Raw genomic sequence first — 25,197 nt, 5'->3', positions numbered from 1 at the left:
CTAGGATACAGGCAAAAAATAGGAATAGATAATTCAAATATTAAAGAAAAGCTAAAAGAAAAATATAGACAAAGACTAACAAAAATACTGAAAACAGAATTGACAGGTAAAAACAAGACAAAAGCTATAAATACTTGTGCTATACCAATATTGACCTATTCATTTGGAATAGTGAAATGGAGTAACACGGAACTAGAAGCACTCAATACACGTACACGATCACAATGCCACAAATATAGAATACATCACATACATTCAGAAACAGAAAGATTCACATTAAGCAGAAGGGGAGGAGGAAGGGGATTTATCGACATAAAAAACCTACATTATGGACAGGTAAACAATTTAAGAAAATTCTTTATAGAACGAGCAGAAACTAGCAAAATACACAAAGCAATCACTCATATAAATACATCGGCTACACCGTTGCAATTTCTTAACCACTTCTACAAGCCTTTAGATCACATAACATCAACAGATACAAAGAAAGTAAATTGGAAAAAGAAACACTACATGGTAAGCACCCGTATCATCTAACACAGCCAGACATCGATCAAGACGCATCCAACACATGGCTAAGAAAAGGCAATATATACAGTGAGACGGAAGGATTCATGATTGCAGTACAGGATCAAACAATAAACACCAGATATTACAGCAAGCATATTATTAAAGATCCCAAGACCACAACAGATAAATGCAGACTTTGCAAACAACAAATAGAAACAGTAGATCACATCACAAGCGGATGTACAATACTAGCAAATACAGAATACCCCAGAAGACATGACAATGTAGCAAAAATAATACATCAACAACTTGCCATACAACATAAACTAATCAAACAACACGTTCCCACATACAAGTATGCACCACAAAATGTACTGGAGAATGATGAATACAAATTATACTGGAACAGAACCATTATAACAGATAAAACAACACCACGTAACAAACCTGACATCATACTCACCAATATAAAGAAGAAATTAACACAACTGATCGAAATATCCATACCCAATACAACAAATATACAGAAGAAAACAGGAGAAAAATTGAAAAATACATCCAACTGGCTGAGGAAATCAAGGACATGTGGCATCAGGACATTATACCAATTATACTATCAACTACAGGAGTCACACCACACAATATCCACCAGTACATCAACGCAATACAGCTACATCCAAACGTATACATACAACTACATAAATCTGTAATTATTGATACATGTTCAATTACCCGAAAGTTCCTAAATGCAATGTAAAATATACCGTACAGTTAAAAGGAAGTCACGCTTGATCAAGGTCCGCGTCACTTTCCATTTTTAACCAGACATAACGTCTGAGAAAGGATAATAATAATAATAATAATAATAATAATAATAATGCACCAAAAATGGAGCCTTTTTGGCACGCGCGACAGGATCTAATCCCATTATGAATCGCCTGACTCGCTCAGCACAACGTATTATACACTATCTGATCAAAAGTAACCGGGCATCTCTATGCAACGTCACTAAAGGCGGACGAGCCAGTGTAAAAGGACGCGGGAAGTATTGTGTTGTCAGTAGACGAGCGGTAACAACAGAACGGGTCGGTCAGAAGAGCTCAGAGAGAGAGATTGTGTGTCAAACCATCTTCAGATCAACTAGTGTTTACATGGCGTCCACCTTGTTTTCAGACCGCTACACTCCGTGCATATATTTCTCAGTCAGCCACGTCACTTTCCCCCTCTCTTCATTAGTGCTGTTTCGTTCCTCCTTCCCTCCCTTTTCTACATATCCTCTCACGTCCACTGCTGCCAGCGCTCATACTTTAAATTTATCTGTCTTTATTGTTGTACTTTTCACGAGCGAATGTAAATTGTGTTTTTATTTTCTGCGGTATACTAATTTCTAAATGTTGTTCTGTTAGATGTAACTTATAACACGCATATCGTAGTGAATTTAATGCAAAATACGTAGAATGCTTTGTTCGATCTACGACTAAGAAAGAGCCTGATAGCCCCAATATTGCCAGGTTACGTGAATGAGTGAAGTATTAACCGCCAATAATGAAGATACATAGGTCGAGTACTAGCACTTCGAGGAAAATGAAAAGTGGCCGAAATCTGTAAAAGAAAGAGCTACAGGTATGAGGACAGATGCTTGACCACCGTTGGAATCAACGGGCGTAGTGCAATATGTCACCAGAATAGTACTATTATCTCAACTGCATGAGATCACATTGTGCCTGGTTGAGGTACTTTCTTTTCTAAAACCGCCAGATGAAAAATAATGGGGAAGTTATTTTTTGGTAATGTTTTGCAGAATAGCAGAAACTGCAGGGAAACCTGAATTTTGTAGCACTGATCTACGAGACAGGTATTCCCACATGCGTGCAATGCAGGCAGCCACATTGCCAGGCACGTCACGGCCCTCGCCACGCCACCTAAAATGAGAGTGGCTGCGACTGGCGTGGCGACACTAAAGTATTCACGCGTCTTCCGCCGCCGGCTACCAAGTTCTGTCCGTTTACGTCTCTGCTGGAAGTACCTGCCCTACACAATGGACGTCATTGCCTCTATGAGTCTAAGAGATGGTTGATGGCGTGCTGTTTTCCACGCTTATACTGATGGGCCAAAACATCATTGCCACTTGCTTAATAGCTTGTTTGTTAGTCTTTGGATTGTAAAGTGTCACTGGTTCTGCGTATCAGGGATCCGACAGCTTGTTGGTTGATTTGTGGAGGTATGTGGCATTAGATGTCTACGCACAAGCCATCTAATTCGCGTAAAAAACGGGCCGCTCTATAGCGACCCAGATGGCTTCCATAGGGTTTAAATCGGGCGAATTTGGTCACCAAGACATCGACGTGAGTTCAGTACAATGCTCCTCAAACTAGTGTAGCACGGCTCTGGCTCCGAGAGATGGAAAATTACACTGTTGAAAGATGGCATCATCGTCGGGGGAGACATCAGGCGTGAAGGAATGCAGGTGGTTCGCAGATGACAGCGTGTTTTTGATTACTACCGAAGATCCCAAACAAGCTCAGAAGTATGTCTCCCATACCATAATACTGCCCCCACCAGCCTGCGTCCGTGGCGTGCTGCACGTTTCGAGCCACCGTTTTCCTCGATGACAGCGTTTGTGGAGACAACCATCGACCTAGCGTAGCTAAAATGTGATTCAGTCGAAGTCCCGACACCTTTCCACTGATCGACGATAGAATTCCACAGATCACCACTTATCCTTCTTCACAGAGCAGACAAGCCTCCGAACCCCACGTACTGTAAAGAGTCGTGGAAGTCCAACCACCCTAGTGATAGTTTCTCTGTCCTTCCACCTCTTTCCGTAGTTTCTCTGTCCTTCCACCTCTTTCCGTAGGTGCTCACGACAGTAGCACGTGAAAATTCGTCCAGATCCGCCATTTTCGAGGTACTCGTTCACAGGCTCTGTGTAAGAGTAATCTACCGTTTGCGAAAGTTGCTTATCTCAATGGATTTCCCCATTTGTAGCCCATATCCTTACTAGGGTGATCCTCCGTTCGTGTCTGCTCCCGCAAAACCACCAGGCGGCACATAGCGTCGCAGTGGGCAGTGGTCATAATGTTTTGGCTTATCACTGTATAGGCTCCCTTTTAATGATTTTGTACTTGAGTGGTAGGACACATCCCGAAGCAACAACGAAAATTAATTTGATAATGCAGGAAAGAACAGGAGGAAAAAATTGAAGAGAGAGAGAAGGCTTGACTACAGTTAACACGTTCGAGCAGCTGTAGGCGGCAGTAGCTATGCAGAAATGAAAAGACACGCACAGGATGCATCAGACCAGTTTCTGTATCGGTGAACTCAACGACAACACAAATGGAAACTGAAAAATGTACACGCTGAAGACATTGTCTCATATCAAACTTACTTATTCGCATACTACACATATTTTATGTTGTTTTTGACGAGAGTTAGAGGGGAACACATTCAGACACAATGCCCAGAGCAACAACCGCATAATGTTGCCCTCCCTACTCTCGCTAGAAACCAAACTAGGTGGGGCAGTGATAAGACACTGGATCCGTATTCTACAAGACAGCCGTTTAAGTTCCTGTCCGGCCATTCATATTTATGTACTTTTGATACATTCCTCATGAGCGGCTTATAATCAAATTGCGTGCCTATGGAGTATCGTCTCAGTTGTGCGACTGTATTTGTGATTTCCAGTCGGATCGATCACATTTCGTAATAACCGACGGAAAGTCATCGAGTAAAAGAGGAGTGATATCTGACGTTTCCCCAAAAAGTGTTACAGGCGTTCTGCTGGGATGTTGCCGCTCTGGCTACTTCACCACGTGTCATAAAATAATCTGTCTGAATACGACTGATGGTCAGCTTAATTGCCACGACAGGAGTCACAACCTCATCAAGGCCTGAGAAGTAGTTCCGGAGCATGACACTCTCACCTGACTCTTCGAGAAGGTCATGGCGGAAGGTGTGCTAGCTGATAGCTACGATAAGCATACAAACAAAAGCTAAGCTAAGGTAATGGTGAGCGAAGTAAGTGGACACTCTGGATGATTAAATGTTAAAGAAGGACAAGAAACTCATGAAGTGAGGGACGAATTTCGCTGTCACTGAGGTAGGATTGATAATGAAGAAAGACGAATAATTGCACAAGGCAAAATGGGTTTTTGTAAAAAGAAACAACTACTAACATACAAAATTTCCTGGAGGGAAGGAGCGCCGGTCCCCGGCACGAATCCACCCGGCGGATTTGTGTCGAGGTCTGGTGATAAAATGGTTCAAATGGCTCTGAGCAGTATGGGACTCAACTGCTGTGGTCACAAGTCCCCTAGAACTTAGAACTACTTAAACCTAACTAACCTATGGACATCGCACACATCCATGCCCGAGGCAGGATTCGAACCTGCGACCGTAGCGGTCGTGCGGTTCCAGACTGTAGCGCCTTTAACCGCTCGGCCACTCCGGCCGGCAGGTCTGGTGAGCCGGCCAGTCTGTGGATGGTTTTTAGGCGGTTTTCCATGTGCCTCGGCAAATGCGGGTTGGTTCCCATTATTCCGCGTTAGCTACACTATGTCGGCGATTGCTGCGCAAACAAGCTTTCCACGTACGCGTACACCACCATTACTCTACCACGCAAACATAGGGGTTACACTCGTCTGGTGTTAGACGTTCCCTAGGGGGTCCACCGGGGGCCGAACCGCACAAGAACCCTGGATTCAGTGTGGGGCGGCGGAGGGGTGAAGTGAACTGCGGTAGTCGTCGTGGGGTTGCGGACCACTGCGGCTGCGGCGGGGACGGAGACTCTCCGTCGTTTCTAGGTCCCCGGTTAACATAACATATAACATAACACACAAAATGTAAACCAAAAAAAGAATCATTTGAAGCTATGTTTGGGGCGTAGCTCTGAATGGGTAAGTAACATGGACAGTTTGGAATGCAGAAATGAAAGTATTCGAATCGTTTGAAATGTGGAGTTACAGGTGAATACTGATGATCAGATTGTTGACTGAGTAAGGACTGAAGACGTTCTGCAATTATTCAACAAGAAGGTATGTCTAATAAAGAATATGAGGATTCCAAGAGAGAGACTGGTAGGTCCCACATTTTGGCATTAGTCGTTGTTGGAAACAATACTTAAAGGGGAGATGGAGAGGGAAAATTAGAGAGGCAGGTCTAGATGTAGGTACTGTGCAGCTACCGTCAGTTATTTCTAACTTTTCCTCTGCAATATTCGAGCGCAATTCACTGTAGTCTACATGCCGGGTAGTATTGCCACTTCAGCACAGGTTGTTTGTTGCCATTAAACGTGGTGACCAAGCCACTATGCACCACTTTGAACAACAATTAGGGAGCGAGGAAGAGAGAACACTTGTTCCCTACCATCAGTTACTGTAGCGTCGCGCCGAGACTGGACACTCTCTCTGGCAACGACTTTCAGCTAGCTGTGATGCGAAATAATCCTTTTCCATCCTCATTTTTCGGACTTCGTTGCAGCCACCTCGGTACCCTGATGGTCTCACAGGCTGACTTGGGGGTGCCCATGTGTATTCCACCCAAAGGAATATAATCTATTGGTTTCAAATGTTCCTTTTATTAGGGAACTCTCATATCTCTGCCTGTCGCGGACATGAGCTACTCTGATGCAGAAAGTACGTAAGGATGACTATCGATGATGAAGGATGCAGCAGTTTTGCTTAAATGAATAGGACAGCTGACGAGGGGCAGCAGTGGGGAACTGCATTAAATCAAGCTTAGGATTGAATATCTCGTCCATAAGGGACGGCATTGTGAGGGCTGCGACTGCTGATCAATACAAATAAAACATTCTCTGCTCCAGTCACATCTTTCGATGATTCACAGCATCAATTTCAGGTGTAGAATTGTTTATTCACATGACTGGTGTTTGTGAAGAGTGCAGGCGTCTTTCCACACTCGCAGACCAAGGACAGTGTAGGTTACTTTGCGTAGGTTTAACGATTTTTATTATTAGTAAAAGATGCAAAACAATCTACACTGCAGTTTGTCCGCGAGTGTGAGAAGACGTCTGTACTTTTCACCAACACCAACAATGTAAATAAGCAATTCCCCGCCTGAAAAAGATGGTGTGAACTATCGAAACACCTAGCGGCAAAATAAACAAGTGACTGATGCAGAAAAACAACAACAAACGGGATTCCAATGAAGACAGAACACCAGTGGATGGGTCGCCCACTGTATGCGCCCCTGGGTCGTGAACCTGGGACGGAGCAGCAGCGAACCACCCTTGACCATTTTGGGGAGGAGAGAGCATAGAGAGAAGAGCCCCACCAGCGCCAACCAGCCATCAGCTTATAGACACATACAACGATGACGACATGGTCATCAGCCTCAATATTATGGTGTAAGCTTTCTATAAAAATGGGTCTACAAATGAAAATATCGAACATTATTTTTCTCAAGAACTTTCTCCACGTGATATGTGTGTTCGGTTCGTATTCAACTGCTGAGAAATATTGACTTTTGGTTGGCCATGTGTTGGGCATGTGAACAGTGTCATGAAATAGAACTTTAAACTTAGTAAAATATTGAATTTGAAATCATGAAAACTAATTAAATGCTAAAATAAACTAATTGTATACTCAGTAAAAACTACGAGGGTTGGAACTTAAATAGTGCCAACTATTTATTCACAACCGATACAAAAGAGTTATGTGCTCGCACCTGTTACTGTCCTTCCGAGTAGTCACCAGCGTTGTGTAGAACCCGTTGCCAGCGATGTGGAAGGCGTAGCATACCGTTAGCAGAGCCTGTTTTGTTGATGGTGCGAATGGAGCGGTCTAGAGCCTGTTGAATCTCTGGAACAGTTCTGAAACGAATGCCACGAAGTGGTTCCTTTATCACCGGAATCAATCAAAGTCACAAGGACTTAAGTCCGGTGAGTACGGTGGATGGTACAGTACTTCCAGTCCCGTCGACCGAACAGAGCAGCCACAGCTTGCGCTGTATGCGCCCGCCGGTTGCCGTGCAAAATGATGGGTGGGTTGCGCAGAAAGTGTCGCAGCTTCTTTCGCAAAGCTGGTCGCAAGTGACACTCCAAAAACAACAAGCTTTGCGAAAGAAGCGCTCGCTACTATGCCTGAAATAAGAATGCTCCAGCGCTGCACAAATGACTGACGAGCAAGCGAACCACAGATAAGCTTAAACACAGAGTCAAGGATCTTATTCACTACTCGTGCAGCGAACTCATTCAGCATTGTCCTAGTTCATTAAAGGTGACTAATTTACAATAGCTGAAAATAAATGAAAACCTTACAACACCAACTGGACACAAAGAAATGGATGAATGATCGGGAGTGGTGGATCTATATCTACATCTACATCTACATGGATACACTGCAAATCACATTTAAGTGCCTGACAGAGGGTTCATCGACCCACCTTCAGAATAATTCTCTAGTGTTACAATCTCGTACAGCGCCCGGAAAACACGAACACCTACATCTTTCCGTGCAAGCTTTGGTTTACCTTATTTCATTTCTGTCATAGTTTCTCCCAACGCAGGTCGGCGTCAACAAAATATTTTCGTATTTGGTGGAGAAAGTTGCTGATTGAAATTTCGTGAGAAGATTCCACCGCAACGAAAAACACCTTTGTTTTAATGATGTCCACCCCAAATTCTGTATCATTTCAATGACACTCCCCTATTTCGCATAATTAAAAACGTGCTGCCCCCTTCTTTGAACTTTCTCGATGTACTCCGTTAATCATATCTGGTAAGGATTCCACACCGCTTAGCATTATTCCAAAAGAGGTCGGACAAGCGTATTGTAGGCAGTCTATTTAGCAGATCTGTTACATTTTCTAAGTGTCCTGCCAATAAAACGCAGTCTTTGGTTAGTCTTCCCCACAACATTTTCTATGTGTTCCAATTTAAGTTGTTCGTTATTGTAATTCCTAGGTATTTAGTTGAATTTACGGCCTTTGAATTTGACTGATTTATCGTGTAACGGAAGTTAAACGGATTCCTTTTAGCATTCAAGTGGATAACGTCACACTTTTCATTACTTAGAAGCAGCAAAGAACCTATAACACCACCTTGGGGAACGCCAGGAATCACTTCTGTTTTACTCGATAACTTTCCTCAATTACTACGAACTGTGACCTCTCTGACCGGAAATTACGAATCCAGTCACATAAAAGAGACGATATCCCATAAGCACTCTACTTCACTACAAGCCGCTTGTGTGCTACAGTGTCAAAAGCCTTCTGGAAATCTAGAAATACGGAAATAATTTGAAGTCTCTTGCCAATAGCACTCAACACTTCGTGTGAGTAAAGAGCTAGTTGTGCTTCACAAGAACGATGTTTTCTATATCCGTGTTGACTGTGTGTCAATAGACCGTTCTTTTTTTTTTTCGAAGTAATTCATAATGTTCGAACACAATATATGATCCAAAATCCTGCTGCGCATCGACGTTAATGATATGGGCCTGTAATTTAGTGGATAATTCCTACGACCTTTCTTAAGTATTTTTGCGACCTGTGCAACTTTTCAACCTTTGGGTACGGGTCTTTAATCGAGCGAACGGTTATATAGGATTGTTAAGTATGGAGGTATTGTATCGCCATACTGTGTAGGGAACCTAACTGGTATACAGTCTGGACCGGAAGACTTGCTTTTGTTAAGTGATTTAAGTTGCATCAATACATCGAGGATATCTATTTCTACGTTACTCATGTTGGCAGCTGTTCGTGATTCGAATTCTGGAATATTTACTTCGTCTTGTTTGGTGAAGAAATTTCGGAAGACTATGTTTAGTAACTCTGCTTTGGCAGCACTGTCGTCGGTAGTATTTCCATTGCTATAGCGCAGAGAAAGGATTGTTTGTCTTTCCGCTAGCATAATTTACATATGACCAGAATCTCTTTGGATTTTCTGCCCGGTTTCGAGACAAAGTTTCGATGTGAAAAGTATTATAAGTATTGCGCATTGAAGTCCGCGCTAATTTCGAACGAGGTGCGGCATATCTTAACTTTCAAAAATCATTAGACTCAATACCACACCAACGATTATTAATAAAAGTTCGATAATGTGAGGTACCAAACGAAATTTGTTATTGTACTGAAGATTTGTTGGTAGGGTGGAAGCAGTATGTTATCGTGGATGGGCAGTCATCGACAGAAGTAGAAATAACTTCAGCAATGTCTGAGGGAAGTGTTTGGGGAAACTTATTGTTCATGTTGCACATTAGTGACGTGGCAGAATACGTTAATAGTAACCTCAGATTTTTCGCAAATGATGCTGTTATCTGTACTGACGTGCTGTCTGAAAAAATCTGCACCAATATGGAGTCAGATCTTGATAAGATTTCGGAATGGTGTAAAGATTGACTCTTGCTTGAACTGCTCCGAAATATAAAATTCAAAGTCATAGTATCTCAGGACCAAAATATCAATATGTAACGACTATATTAGATAAGTAGGTGTAACAAAGTTGTGGGGATATGAAATGAAACTACCACAAAGTATGTAAATAAGTTGGAAGTATTTGGTTCATTGGAAGGATACTGTTTAACATTTTAAAGAATATAGTTCTTATACAGGAAAACAGCGATCTGTAAATATTATAAATAAACTGGAGGCAGTCTTGATCGCTTAAGGATACTGGAAAATACAAGCAAGACACTCGTGCGATTCATACTAGAATATTGCTGAAATGCATAGGACGTACATCATATAGGCCTAACAGGGACTATTGAACATATACAAAGGAGGGGAGCACGAAAGTCTACCTACAAACTGCCAATAACCAGTATTTAGTCCGTAATCAGCAACATTCTACAGCTCCATATGTGTTGATCCCGTGAGGACAGTGAAGACAATGTCATAATTGTAGCACGCGCAGAAACATTGAAGTATCCAACGTTCCCGCACTCCATTCTCTAATGGAACGATAAGAGGCTCACGTATGTAGCCCAGGGCGAAGTATTCTGTGCCACGCACTTCTGAGTGCAGAGTATCGATGTAGATGTAGATGTAGTATGTAAAATTAATAGTGGGGTAATTTGTTGTACACGGCCACAGTAGAGTCCTTCCTCAGGGCCACTGCTCTGTCTATAACAACTTGCATGTCAACGGACGCTTATTTTTCTTCCCTTTTGTCTTTCCTACCTGACGACGTTTTTCTGTGTGAAGAGATAGTATCTATAAGTTGTAAGTACTTTTCGATTCAAGAGTGTGAATTAAATATCAGGAAACAACTTTTTTTTTTCCTGGAATTGTAATGGACTGTCGCCATTGAAAAAAACACTCACGGACAGTTTCGAGAAAGGTTATAAAGGTAAATGCCATTTACTAGTCACAGAGTGTCTTTGTTACATCTGAACTGCACAAGATGAGCCTTTCGATAAAACTGAAGTTACTATGCTCCAGAAAGTTGAATTGAGCGTTAAATGTAAGTCACAATTTTTAAGAAGGATTTAGGTCGTTCCCATTCTGTTCAGCTTACCTTCCAAGTCAGGTGCTGTCTCTGATAGGATTATAATGCCGTCGCTAAATCTCAATTTTTTTTTCTTCCCGCTGAGCCTTAATCCCATTTCAAAATTTCTCCTTAATTTCCTTTCCTGCTTTCTCAACGTAAACACTGAATAACAGGGCAGATTACATCCTTGTGTCATCTCATCTCAATTAGTACTTCCTTTCATGTAGTTCGACTCTTTTCAGTTTGGTTACTGCAGAAGACCTTTTGCTCTCTATATTTCATTCCTGCTAACTTCAGCTTTCAAACAGTGCATCTCAGCCAACAATATTAAAACCTTTCTTTAACTCTACAAATTCTATACACATAGGTTTGATATTCTTCAGCGTGTCTTCTATGATAACTCTCGAGACCAGTTCAACGTCGCATGCTCTTACGTTTCCCCATAATCCAGGGTGATCTTTCCCAAAATCGACTTATACCGGTGTTTCCATTTATCTATAAATAGTTCGTGTCAGTATTTTGTCCAACCATAGCTTGTTCGACTGATAGGTCTGTAATATTCACATCTGTCAGCATCTGCGTTCTTTATAACTGGAGCCATTAATTCTTCAGGTCAGGTCAGTAGATATTTTACCTGTCCCAAATATCTTACACACTAGGTGGAATAGATTCGTCACGGTGTTTTATCCGTGAGATGTCAATACTTCTAAGGGAGTGTCGTTTCCAAAAAGGGGCCTCCTTTCGAGTTGGGCCTTTCAGTGATTGGTCCAATGGTTCTATAAATAGCGTATCTCCAATCTCACTTTGATACTTTTCCTCTTCTATTACGATAATGTTGTCTTCAAATTTCTTCTTCGTTTAGCACAATCTTTCCATCTGAGCTTTTAATATAAATACTGATGCTTCTCTTTCCTCAAAACATTTCTGTAATTTTGCTATAGGTGCCATCAATTATTGAATTACTCTTATAAGTTCCTACAACTTTGAATATCTCCTCTAAACATCCTTGTTTTGTTATTTTGCACTTCCTTTCAGTCTCATCTTTAGAACGTCTGCAATGTCATTTGTTTCTTCCATTCGTCAACTATTGCGAACATTTTCCTTGTTTCTATCAATGTTTCTTAACTTCCTTTTGAAAACCTCAGCTTATTCAGGTCCTAACTCCTTAATTTTTTACCTTTCTGGAATTTCTTCAGTCTTAATCTGCAGTTTAGAATAAATAAATTGCCAGAGTCCACATCAGCCCTTCGAAATGTTTTGCAAAAATGGCTCTCAGCACTATGGGACTTAACTTCTAAGGTCATCAGTCCCCTAGAACTTAGAACTACTTAAACCTAACTAACCTAAGAACATCACACTATCCATGCCCGAGGCAGGATTCGAACCTGCGACCATAGCGGTCGCGCGGTTCCAGACCGTAGCGTTCTAGGACCGCTCGGCCACCCCGGCCGGCAAAAATTTTGCGTTTTATAATCTGGTGTCTAAAACTCTGTCTTACCATTATGTAATCTATCTGAAACCTTCCAGTTTTACTAGGGCTCTTCCAAGCACACAACTTTCTTCTAAGTTACTAAGTACGTAGCCGAAAAGATTGTCTATTTTAACCTAAGGATGTATATTTCCATTGTTAATGTAACTGCAGTTCGGGTTGGTCTCGAATTTCTGCACCGGTTGTGGTGGCAGAGCGGGTTCGCGCATTCTGGGATAACAGAGTACAACCTCCGTCCAATTTTACGTTTCCGTAGATCAATTCAAAGCTAATGTTAGGGTCGTTATTTCGACAAGGCTACATTTCGCCTCCGTTCTTGTGCATCTGAGCCGTCATACCGTTTCTAAAGTCTTCGGAGTTGACGAGGAGCCGAATTTTAATTCCCCGTATAAGTTTTACGCCATACTCTCTGTTCACCAATATACAGGGCTATTACAAATGATTAAAGCGATTTCATAAATTCACTGTAGCTCCATTCATTGACATATGGTCACGACACACTACAGATACGTAGAAAAACTCATAAAGTTTTGTTCGGCTAAAGCCGCACTTCAGGTTTCTGCCGCCGGAGCGCTCGAGAGCGCAGTGAGACAAAATGGCGACAGGAACCGAGAAAGCGTATGTCGTGCTTGAAACGCACTCACATCAGTCAGTCATAACAGTGCAACGACACTTCAGGACGAAGTTCAACAAAGATCCACCAACTGCTAACTCCATTCGGCGATGGTATGCGCAGTTTAAAGCTTCTGGATGCCTCTGTAAGGGGAAATCAACGGGTCGGCCTGCAGTGAGCGAAGAAACGGTTGAACGCGTGCGGGCAAGTTTCACGCGTAGCCCGCGGAAGTCGACGAATAAAGCAAGCAGGGAGCTAAACGTACCACAGCCGACGGTTTGGAAAATCTTACGGAAAAGGCTAAAGCAGAAGCCTTACCGTTTACAATTGCTACAAGCCCTGACACCCGATGACAAAGTCAAACGCTTTGAATTTCCGGCGCGGTTGCAACAGCTCATGGAAGAGGATGCGTTCAGTGCGAAACTTGTTTTCAGTGATGAAGCAACATTTTTTCTTAATGGTGAAGTGAACAGACACAATGTGCGAATCTGGGCGGTAGAGAATCCTCACGCATTCGTGCAGCAAATTCGCAATTCACCAAAAGTTAACGTGTTTTGTGCAATCTTACGCTTTAAAGTTTACGGCCCCTTTTTCTTCTGCGATAAAAACGTTACAGGACACGTGTATCCGGACATGCTGGAAAATTGGCTCATGCCACAACTGGAGACCGACAGCGCCGACTTCATCTTTCAACAGGATGGTGCTCCACCGCACTTCCATCATGATGTTCGGCATTTCTTAAACAGGAGATTGGAAAACCGATGGATCGGTCGTGGTGGAGATCATGATCAGCAATTCATGTCATGGCCTCCACGCTCTCCTGAGTTAAGCCCATGCGATTTCTTTCTGTGGGGTTATGTGAAAGATTCAGTGTTTAAACCTCCTCTACCAAGAAACGTGCCAGAACTGCGAGCTCGCATCAACGATGCTTTCGAACTCATTGATGGGGACATGCTGCGCCGAGTGTGGGAGGAACTTGATTATCGGCTTGATGTCTGCCGAATCACTAAAGGGGCACATATCGAACATTTGTGAATGCCTAAAAAAAGCTTTTTGAGTTTTTGTATGTGTGTGCAAAGCATTGTGAAAATATCTCAAATAATAAAGTTATTGTAGAGCTGTGAAGTCGCTTCAATCATTTGTAATAACCCTGTATAAAGGTTAAATGTGTGTACACTATTAAAATGAAGAAATAAACAGATCTACTGAAGAATATAGTTCCCCTCGACAACCAAAATATTTTCCATCGTTCTAGTGAAGATACAATACGGCAAAAGAAGTCACGTATGTTTGATAACAAGAAGTGAAATGCGTAATAGTGAAAGAATTAGTAATGAGTGGGGCATGAGGAAGTTCTCTATTTAATGAAGATTGAGTTCGACACAACAATTAGGAACACATATCTCTCTCTCTCTTCCTTTCTCATTCTTCTTCTACTATTATTGCCACTGTCTCAAATGATGTGAGCACAAAAAAAGTACTAAATTAAAGTCATCACCCTGTATAATTCTGTCATCCTTTCCTCGTTTTTCTTTTTCCTCTCCAGAGTCCACAACAAACTTTTTGTTTTTGGATAATGTAGTCAAGCAGACTTTTGTTTTAAACATCCTTATCAGTTGTTTCTCCTTCTTTTGTGTTGTCTCTTTTCTTCTCTTTTGGATCATGCTTATTGTTTTCTTTTGTCAAATGTAAATATATAATCTTTCGTTATAGATTCTATACAAACCGCCAAAGAATATTATTCGCTAGTATATAGCCGTTTATTTTATATTTCTTGTATTCCGGTACATTCTGATATTATTGTAAATTTCTGGGAATAGGTAGTATTTAGTGGGAGGATGAAGTATTTTTCTTATATTTTTTCTTGGCAGTATACATGGTTTATCTAACTTATAATTTAAAAGTAGTTATTCTGAGTTCACCATTAGCTTGTAGTTCTTTATTTTAAGTTATATAACAGTGTTTTATTGTTGAATGCATTTTTTTGTGATAACACAGGTTTTCTCAGTCTTGCGTTTCCTTTACTCATTAGGGATTTTTATAAACAATTTTCTTCAATTATTTGTCTCAAACAGTTACTGATACTAAAAAGGAGATTGATTTTGTGTATTCTTAACAAATTTCTTTCATTCCTCTTGTACATGTTTTTTTTTTTTTTTTCTACTTGAGATTGGCATACATCACCGCATTTCATTGACTTTCAGAAAGAATAGCAACTGCCAGGAAATTTAATTTAACATCTTTGCTCTGTCATCTCCGCATTATTTGTGAAAGTTTATATCCCGTTAATTTGTGTTCGATTTTCTTATATTTCCTTCAATTCTTCAAAATTCCATTTTTTTACGATGTAGCTGGTAGTTAGGTATACTTCGCCGACTAAGCAAGTCTTGGTACGGGGTAGTCACATATTGTTGCGCTGATGTTACGATTCGACGCCAAAAGACGATGGTTTAATTACTTGTATCAGGCAACTCAGATTAAGTGAAGGCATGGCCAACTCTTTGCTCGTTTGCTGTTGTATCAGTATTATTCTGATATTACTGTAACTGTCACAGTACTGCCTGCTCATCACGCAAACTGAGGTAACTGGTGGATACCAGAAGACATCCTTTTGTCACTTTCGGTGTCAAGCACGATGCACAGTCATCATGTCTTCACCAAACGTGTAATCGGGATACGAATCAGGCCATTACATGCATCTCTACAAAGCACACACCGTTCGAATTAGAAGGAGATGATCTCCCATGCGAGTTAAATGATGGATGTGCTTTATTGAACATTGTAACTGACAAGGCAGACGTTGTAGGGAAGAGAATACGCGTGCTGACAATATGTATTTAAAAAAATTAAACAACGTTAAACTGCTAACTACTTTCAGAAGGGCGAATAACTATGGTGTCGTTGATTTAACTAGTACAAACCTCGTGAGTTGAAGAATAAATCTTCTATGTAAATTTGTGTTCCTTGAGCCAATAGGTGAATTCCACAGTAATATAGCATGAGAAATGAAAACACTCAAATAATGGTCTCACATCAACTAAGGTTGCCTCAAATGTTGCACGTACACTGCATATAAGTATTATGAACAGGGCGTACAGCTGTGCTTAGACTGACTAAGAGAACAATTTCAGTAGATTGTACAGCATGATCATCGTCTTGTAACGGGCATGTATCGTCCGTGCAACCACTAATCTCTATGTTTTGCTACTTTATTCGTTTCTTGATAATATTCAGACATGGTTACCTTGAATAGATTGTCTCTATTTTATTTCCTGATCTAGCTCTCACCTTAGCTTCCTTTCCCAAATTTTTTCCTTCTAATAAATTTGTTAAGAACAATGTCCAGAGAATACCCTCTTCCGTTCTGGATGGGTGCTATGACGTTATTTCATTTTATTTTATTTACACATCACGTTCCATAAGTCCGAACTGAGGAGCAAAACTCCAAGGTAATGGAACGTGTCAGTACATGAAATTACAACATAAAAGTAATGACAGATAAAAATAAATGTTTATGAACCCGAAAATGTCATTCCATAAGTGTAAGAAAACGCAGTCAACAATACAATAAGAATCACCTTAATTATTCAAAAAACGAAAGGAATGACCCATGAGGAAACTTTTCAGTTTCAATTAGAAAGCGTGTGGATTACTGCTAAGATTTTTGAATTCGAGTGGTAGCTTATTGCAAATGGGTGCAGCAGTATACTGCACACCTTTTTGCACAAGAATTAAGGAAGTCCGATCCAAATGCAGGTTTGATTTCTGCCGACTATTAACCGAGTGAAAGTTGCTTATTCTTGGGAATAAGCTAATATTGTTAATAAGAAATAACAGTAAGGAATATATATATTGAGAGGCCAATGTCAGAATACCCAGACTCATGAACAGGGGTCGATAAGAGGTTCGTGAAATTTCCTTCTAGAATGGGAAGAGTTACCCCGAAAAATAATACCATACGACATAAGCTAATAAAAATAAGCAAAGTAGACTAATTTTCGTGTCGATCGATCACTCACTTCTGATACCGTTCGAATAGTAAAAATGGCAGTATAAAGTCTTTGAACAATATCCTGAACGTGGGCTCTCCACGACAGCTTACTATCTGAACACCTAGAAATTTGAACTGTTCAGTTTCACTAATCGTGTACCCATTCTGTGAAATTAAAACGTCATGTTTTGTTGAATTGCGTGTTAGAAACTGTAAAAACTGAGTCCTACTCTGATTTATTGTTAGTTTATTTTCTACAAGCCATGAACTTAGGTCATGTACTGCACTATTTGAAACCGACCCAATGCTGCACACAACATCATTTACTACCAATCTAATGTCATCAGCAAACAGTAATATTTTAGAGTTACCTGTAATACTAGAAGGCATATCATTTATATAAATAAGGAACAGGAGTGGCCCCAACACTGATCCCTGGGGCATCCCCCACTTGACAGTACCCCACTCAGACCCCACATCACAGCCGTTATCAACATTGTGAATAATGACCTTTTGCTTCCTGTTGCTAAAGTAAGAGGTGAACCAATTGTGAGATACTCCCTGTATTACATAATGGTCCAACTTCTGGAGCAATATTTTGTGATCAACACATTCAAATGGCTTAGTTAAATCAAAAAATATTCCAAGCGTTCGAAACCTTTTGTTTAGCCCATCCAGTACCTCACAGAGAAAAAGGAATATAGCATTTTCAGTTGTTGAACGACTTCTAAAGCTGAACTGTACATTTGATAGCAATTCGTGTGATATAAAATGATCAATTATCCTTACATACAGAGCCTTTTCAATAACTTTTACAAACACTGATGGCATGTAAATAAGTCTAAATTATCTATATTATCCCGTTCTCCCTTTTTATAAAGCGGCTTTACTACTGAGTACTTTAATCGCTCTGGAAACTGACCATTCCTAAAAGAAAAATTACAAACATGGCTAATTACTGGGCTAACATTTACATCACAGTACTTTAATATTCTGCTAGACTCTCCATCATAACTGTGAGAGTCCTTAGTCTTCAATGATTTAATTATTAACTCAATCTCCCTCTTGTCTGTATCACAGAGGAGTATTTCAGATATCAATCTCGGAAAGGAATTTGCCAAGAAGGTTATATGATTTCCTGCAGAAACTACATTTTTATTTAATTCACCAGCAAAGCTCAGAAAATGATTTTTAAATACTGTACATATATCTGATTTATCAGTAACAGAAATATTTTTACTGCGAACTGACTTTATATCGTCGAAATTGTCCTGCTGACCAGACACTTTCTTCACAACTGACCATACAGTTTTAATTTTATTCTGTGAATTAGCTATTCTATTTGCATACCACATACTCTTTGCCTTCCTAATAACATTTTTAAGCACCTTACAATACTGTTTCTTTGCTAACTGATGTCTTTCGTTACATCACTGGAACATACCCTGTCGAGCTGGTCCTCATTAACCTTTTTAAAAGACACATCTTCATCGCGTCTAAGCTCTTTCAGACCATCTTGAACAGCGTCCACCATTTGTAGCCACACAGGGCACATTCAGATGAACTTCTTGACCACTTGTTTTTCTTTCTTCTCTTTTACACGACTTATGATTAGTAACTCCTTTCACTGAAAAAACGTTTTGATTCTGCAATTCTTTTCCTGATTTCCATGCTGAATCTGTTGTCTTCCAAAATTAAGTTGCCTAAATGACAAAATTTGGTAACCTACTGATTTTATTTTCTTCAGCTGTGTTGTCGTGAGTCCTTCCCTCGGATGGAAAAAAGTATTTGTTAGAGAAATTTAACTTACACTGCCTCGGTTATGTACAATAACTGATTTGAATGCACAGAATGAAATGAATGCAATCATTTCATTTGTTACCACATAATCATTACACTGCAGGTTAAGCAACAGTTTGTACTGATATCATTTCATGTTGCTGTTCAGTGATTTCGTCTGCATCGAATCTTTAATTTGACTGTAGTGACATTAATTTAAATATTGTTATATAGGAAAAATATGTTTTACTGACAGGTTTTGCACGTTAGAACTGACGAGAAAGCAGGATACAGATCTAATATGTTTCAATGAAAGCAAACAAGAAGATACGTTACTAAATGAAAACAGACAGTGCGAAAGAATTTCAGATGAAAAGTGGTGTTTACGTCATGATAACTCGCAATAACATTAGAAAAACCTAACACGTTAATGTTGCATGGAATCTTTTTGTACCGTAAATTAACTGTTTGAATTATTAGGTGCTGTTTCATTCTTTGAACGTAACATAATTTTACTTGATATAGTGTTCTTAGTATACAGTATCATGTTAAAGGATTTAACTACGCATGTCTGCTGTAATTCGTTACTTTAAGTTCTGTTTACAGGGAAGTGAGTAATAAGCGACGCGTTTTGTGGAGGTGTGGAATTTAATATGAGAACATTTGAATCGTTACACTACCAGCCTCGGCATGTCCCGATAAAATTCCTCTCCAGAAATACCGTAGCCTCTTCGTGTCGAGAGTGGCGTACGAGTATTTACTGCAACGTGTGCAGGAATTTTGTGGTTTATTGAACAGTACCGGGTAATCGTCAGTGAGGATGCCATTAACAGCGTTGCTTCACGAGGAGGACTCAATTCCATTCTCTGGCCGAACATGCAAAGTTTTTGCTTTAATTATGAAAAGTGCATGTGCAATAAGCGAACGAAATTTTTCCTCTCCATCTTCTCAATACGAGCAAGCTTTGTATCACACTTATGCATGTGATAATCGATTTTCTGCTAGGTTTAAACACTGAGGATATCAGCAGGAATTTGAAGATTTATTACAGGTATCCAGCCGATATTACAGGTATCCGGCCGAATTGACGATTCTATGTGTTGCACAAATTTTCGACGCCTGGTGTAGTCTTCTTCGGCGGACACCTGAACAGTGTGCATACTGGTGCCCGTATCAGCGGGGTAAGGCAGCTAGGTCACACGTCGGTATAGTTCCAAAAATATGTCATTGTCTACATAGGATGACACCTATAAATCATCATCCGTCAAACGCACCGCGAAATCCTCCAAAATCTCGTCGAAACTACATCTTGGGTATGCCCTCTAATTACGGAGAGCATATTACGTTTCAGAAAATTTTCCGTGGATGGTAGTTGAAGATGGCTGTCAAAAACCACCTGGATGACACAGATTTCTTCTTATTTAGACCTCTGTAATCATTATGTAATATGTATATCGTAGGAAATAATAGTTGTTGACTTCTGCAGAAACGTTGATTATGGGTATGTGCCCAACATCTAATTAGTCGTGCATCTTGCTCTACATTGTTGACCGTATAAGTGGCGCTGTTGTGTTCGATTAAGGGTATGTGGAATGAGTTTTTCGATGAAAAAAATCGATTCTTGGGTAAATGCATTTTCGAAAAATTTAGACTCTCCCGTTTAACATCATGTATAAAATATTTGGATGACGTGAATAGAACTATTTTAAATAATTTTTTAAAATAATTTCGACACACGATGTTCCGCACATTGTGTATGAGACGCGAAATATACCTGATATAGACAGCCTTGCCAGACATATAATTGAGCACAAGAGAGTTAGCTTTTCTGTTGGCTACACTGCTAGACAGTTGACAATAGATTCTGCACCATTTGTATTGTTTCGTTTGTGAGCACATCCATGTCATTGTTGTGAAAGTCGTATGTGGAGAAGTCAGTGAGTTTTCTTTCCTTCAACATGCCAATACCTAGTCTGAAGGTATTTACAAAGCGTGTACATTGGCGCAAGAAAGTAAAGTGTACTAAAAATTCGTCTGATTCATCTTCATCAGTATCTGATGTCCCAGTAGCGACTAACCTCAACACTGGTAGTGATACATTGAGTGATGCTGCTGCCACTACATCGGAAAGTGCTTCAAGAAGAAAACCAGCTGGAACTGAAGAAGAATACAAGAAACTAAATGCTGGGACTACAAAATATGAGGTAATTAACGTCTCTTTATTATCAGACTTTTGGAGGACAATGCGTGCTGGAAACAATGTGGAAAATGTGGTGTTTCATTGAAAACAAACTTACATGTAGGACTTGCTTGTGATTTAGAGTTGATGTGGAGTTATTGCAAACACAGTGTTACTTTCTTCAATTCCTCACATGTTACTGCAGATACAGGTAAACTATACGATATAAACATTAGACTGGTTTATGGATTACGGTGTATAGGAAAGGGCAGGACTGCAGGTGCCATGTTGTGTGGTGCGATGAACCTCCCTCCTCCACCTTCTAAATGTAACAAACACATAATTGCAATAGGCTCTGCTGTAGAAGATGTGGCACAGGAAAACATGAAAGATACTGTTGAGGAAGCAATTGTTGAAGGTAATAATAGCAGAGACTTGTCCATAGCTTTTGGTGGAAGCTGGCAGAAGAGAGGCCACACATCTCTGAATGGTGTAGTAACAGCTACAAGTGTGGACACTGGTAAGGTAGTTGATGTGGCAATACTTTTCAAGCATTGCAGATGCAAGGAGAAAATAAAAAATAAACATGAAGAGGAGTGCATGGGAAATTACTACGGGTCAAGTGGTGGTATGGAAGTTGCTGGTGTAAGAAGTATTTATCAACGCTCAGCAAAATGGTACAACGTTAGATACATAAATTATCATGGAGATGGTGACTCAAAGGCTTTCAAAGAAATTGAGGAACTGAGACCCTATGGTAACGATGTGAAAATTTCCAAACTGGAGTGTGTTGGCCATGTTCAGAAAAGGATGGGATCAAGACTTCGACAGCTCAAGGCTAGCATGAAAAGCAAGAAATTGAGCGATGGAAAAAATTTAGATGGGAAAAATAGACTGACAGATGCTACAATAGATCATATTCAGAAGTGCTATGGTCTAGCAATAAGACAGAATACAGCAGATGCAGAATTAATGAGAAGAGCAGTCTGGGCTCTGTTTTTTCATACAGCTTCAAACAATGAGAATCCCCAGCATGGGCTATGTCCAAAAGGAGACGATAGTCGGTGCAAGTACAACAGAGGCAAGGTAACTAAGAAACAATACAATCACCCTCATCACCTGCCACCTGCCATAACGGATGAAATAAAACCAATATTCCGAGACCTCGCCAGATATTAGTCTACTAAAGAAATGTCTTCATGGCCGGACTCAAAATCCAAATGAGTGTGTGAACCATGTGATATGGAATAGACTACCTAAAACTGTGTTTGTGGGTGTAAACACACTTCACTTTGGCGTTTATGATGCTGTTTCATCATTCAATCAGGGCAATATAACAAAGTGCAAAGTTCTGCAGAAGTTGGGGCTCTGTGTAGGACTACGAACTGCCGCAGCTACGCTTTGTTTGGACAAGGAACGGCTCAGGTCTTCAGATAACGCCATAAAAGTATATTCAAAGATGGCTAGACAGCATAGCAGAGCCATCAAGAGGAAGCTGTTGGACGATTCTGATGATACAAGCTATGGAGCAGGCTTGTACTGAAGTAAAAACTTTGAAGCTAATTTCCCGTAACTTTAGTTTTTTTGTGTATAAGGTACATTTTCTCAGGGCCTATTTATAGTAGAAAGATGAAATTTTCTGTAGTTGTTCCTTAAGACGTTCTAATATATCTGAATTAAAAGATATGTGGAATTATTTTGTATTAATGGATGTAAATTTTAAAATACTTGTTAAAATGTATAACTTTTTTTAACATTTACAAAAAATAAAATATCTGAAAAACTATACATTATTTTTTCCAAAATTAATAATTCAGCATAAAAGCAGAACATATCTCTGCGTTCTGTGAAAAAATCAAGAGTATCGTCCAAATAACAAATGAGAAAATGTTCCTAACTTTTAGCTCAATTTAACATTGTAAGCATAGGGCGTTCTGTATACCCTTAAAGGAGGCTTCGGGAGGACAGGCTGCGAGGCTTCAGACGGTGAGTAGGCAAAGAGTCCACTCCTTCGTTCCCTTCCGCCCCACGGGTCTGTGTTCTTGACCGTCCAAAAAATATAGCCTTCTCGTTAAACTTCATTTTCAGCCCCGTTGTGTTTCACTTCTCATCATTTGTGGTCTCCCAGTTCATTTTACTCTTTATGTACAGTAAAAAGGGGGGAACGGAAACAGTTTTCAACTTCAGATTGATAATATAATAAACAGTTTTCAACTTCAGATTGATAATATAATTGCGTAGGCTTCCGCGGCCAGTGTCAGTCAACATAAAAGTTTTCGGGGTATGGTACAGCGTCATAATGTATAAAACTATTATATAAAAAACAACGTTTCGGCCACGGTTGCAGCTGCCTTCTTCTGAGTCTAATGGTGCGTTCTAGCTACGCAGTGTCCTTTACATTTTGTTGTTACTGTTCACTGCGCATGTCAATACGTCATAATTTAAAAAAAAAAAGTAGTTAGTTTCATTGGAAGAAGGAGTTTGAATTTTATTTTAATAGGTTATTACGGTGAGGGGAGAACGTAACCTCTGTTGTCTATTGGCTCTTGTGTTATGTGCCATGATTGGTGGTCACCTTCGAATGAGGAGTTTGCTGCTGTTTACCAACTGCTGGACGTCGGCCGCGCGGCGGCAGTTACTCGCCGGTAGTGCTCGTGCCTCGTGTTGACAGTGCGGTCTGTTGGGCTCTGATTGCTGGCAGCCAAGATGGGGCAAGCCTGAGTCCGTCCTCCTTCATCATGATATAGGGATGTTTAAGTATTTCGATGGCCTGTCCGATTTTGCGTTTCGTCATAAACGGCTGCTTGGTCAAGACACAGGCTTCACTGAATTCTATTTCTTTTCCGCAGTCTTGCTAATGTAGTGCCACTGCAGATTCGTTGTGTTGCCCTAGATGAATATAGTGCTCGTCTTCACGAATGCGCGTTGCTATTGCCCTACCAATCTCTCCGATGTATGCCTCTACACATTCGCGTTCCATCTTGTAAACGCCTGCAGTGTTGTAATGCATCCACCTTGTTCTTAGTGGAGCCTAGCACGTCGTGTATCCTACGACCACTATAAAAGACAGGCTACACCCCAACGCGGCGAAGGTGTTTGCCTATTCGGTCAGTAACATTTTTCGCACAATATAAACGCACTGTTGGCTGCAGTTGGTCTATTTCTTGCTTATCTTTCTTACTTGTGTTCGTCGACAAGGCTGTGTCGATCGACAGACCTAAACTGTCAAACAGTACCCAAGAGTAATTCTGACGAGGGTTTTTTAAGACACCACTTTCGTGTGTGAATTACGTTTCTTAAGATACATTTCCAAGCGGCCATAATAACTGTATATTAGAGACAGTATAGTCCGGTCACGATGACGGCCACACGAATTGCGGCCACATGTTCGGCAAAACAACCAGCCATGGTTGCCCGGCAATGCGTGCGACAATACATTTACAAAAAATGGTTCAAATGGCTCTGAGCACTATGGGACTCAACTGCTGAGGTCATTAGTCCCCTAGAACTTAGAACTAGTTAAACCTAACTAACCTAAGGACATCACACACATCCATGCCCGAGGCAGGATTCGAACCTGCGACCGTAGCGGTCTCGCGGTTCCAGACTGCAGCGCCAGAACCGCGTGGCCACTTCGGCCGGCAATACATTTACAGACCAGAAGTGTTTACATGGGTCACAGTATGGCCATAAAATATGCCAAAGAGAGCTGCTAGAAGTGAGTGTGGTCTCCTGCAATTTGGGTGCATAAGGAAAAGCGCGGGAAAGAGAAAGCTGGCTTTGTGGATGACTTCTTTTTATGGTTTCGTACCTGAGTCGGGAAACACGGAACCCTTACAGGATCACTTTGGTGCCCGCCTCTCTGTCTCTCTGTGTCTCTTATCGACTCTTTAGAGCCATGTACCTTAGGAACGGGTAGACGTATCAAGTCGATATTTACGTCACACACTAATCTCCATAGTCCTTTCGTGATGTAAGAAAGTTAAGCTTGTAAGTCAATGCAATCACACATTCTCGTGCTCACAAACGCACACATCAAAATCTATAGCATACTTCCCTTTGACAAAGAATCATGGAATTTGGTAACAAGCACGGTTCCATAGCACAAGTAACGAAAAAATTCGAAAATTGTTAATTTACAATTCTATCACATGAATTTTTTGTGATTTTTTATTCTACCCCACAGTCT

The sequence above is a fragment of the Schistocerca americana genome, chromosome 3 (genome assembly GCF_021461395.2).
Source record: "Schistocerca americana isolate TAMUIC-IGC-003095 chromosome 3, iqSchAmer2.1, whole genome shotgun sequence".
NCBI lineage: Eukaryota > Metazoa > Arthropoda > Insecta > Orthoptera > Acrididae > Schistocerca > Schistocerca americana.
Note: the sequence above shows the minus strand (reverse complement) of the source record.